The sequence below is a fragment of the Galeopterus variegatus genome, unplaced genomic scaffold, assembly GCF_000696425.1.
Source record: "Galeopterus variegatus unplaced genomic scaffold, G_variegatus-3.0.2 Scaffold223, whole genome shotgun sequence".
Taxonomy (NCBI): Eukaryota; Metazoa; Chordata; class Mammalia; order Dermoptera; family Cynocephalidae; genus Galeopterus; species Galeopterus variegatus.
The window spans coordinates 823,182-824,348 of NW_007726334.1; positions in this window are offsets into that span (position 1 = coordinate 823,182).

A 1,167-nucleotide genomic window follows, 5' to 3' on the forward strand; every position below is an offset into this window, starting at 1 on the left:
GCTCCTGCCGAGGGTTCGGATCCCACATACAGACCGGTTCCCGCTCACTGGCTGAGCGAGGTGTGGGAGCAACACCAAGGGTTGCGATCCCATTGCCGGTCCCGGTCCGGTACGGGCGTGACACTGAGGGTTGCGATCCGTTGCCGGACACACAAAAAAATAAAAAAATAAAAAAATAAAAAATAAAAAAGGTAATAGATCTCAAGTACTATTTTGCAGCTCACCATCAATTCTGAAAAAAGTCAGTTTGGAGTGAGGATGCATTTGAAATTTGTGGCTGAAATGAGATTTAAGGCTTATCTTTGACTTTCAATGATCTGTTCTGTCTTTTCTGTGGCATTACCTGTCCACCATTGCCAGGGGTAATTGTGATTTGAGTTTTCACAAGAAGATGACATTTTCTGGGAAGTGCTTTTCTCATTACATCTTATGTGATAAAACTTCTGTGTGAGGAAGCTTCTTAAATCAAATTGGGAGAAGTAACTTGGTATAAATATAAGTCCCATAAATTTAGCAGTGTCTTTGGGACCCAAAAGAACAAAGAAACTCTCAAAGGGGTCTTAAAGGAGTTATTCTAAAGATTTAAAGATCCATTTCAAAGATTTAGGTTTGAAGAAAACAATGTATTAATTGGAAGTACAAGTGGCTAACTCAGTCATTCTACTTTTTAATATATGGCGATGATGCATCCAACCTGTGGTTGTTCAGGAAAGTTTCTCCTTTGAATTATGGACTTGTTCTTCCTCATTCTTGCTGTCTTGCCTGCCTCTAATTTGCAACTGACTACAGATTCCTGGGAAAGCTGACAGAGCTCAAATTGAGTCTAAAGGCAAAAACCAGTTCAATTCCATATGTGAGGTGCATGCCAAAATAGATGTTATTTCAGAAGCATTAATTAAATGAAGTTCATAGAACACATCTAGATAAGAGATTCTAGAAATGTACTCTGACTTGCATCCCAGAACGACAAAGGTAGTGAATCTTCTTAAGCCATTCACTTATTGACAACAGTCAAAGTCTGAGCTAGAGCAGTAGTGTTTAAAAAATTAGTTCCCTTTATTGCTAATACACCCAGTGATTTATTCAGGCACCATGTGGCTGTTTGCCGTCACCGTTTAATAGAATCTTGCTCATGTGTCTGGATCGTTGTTCGTATTATATTACCAG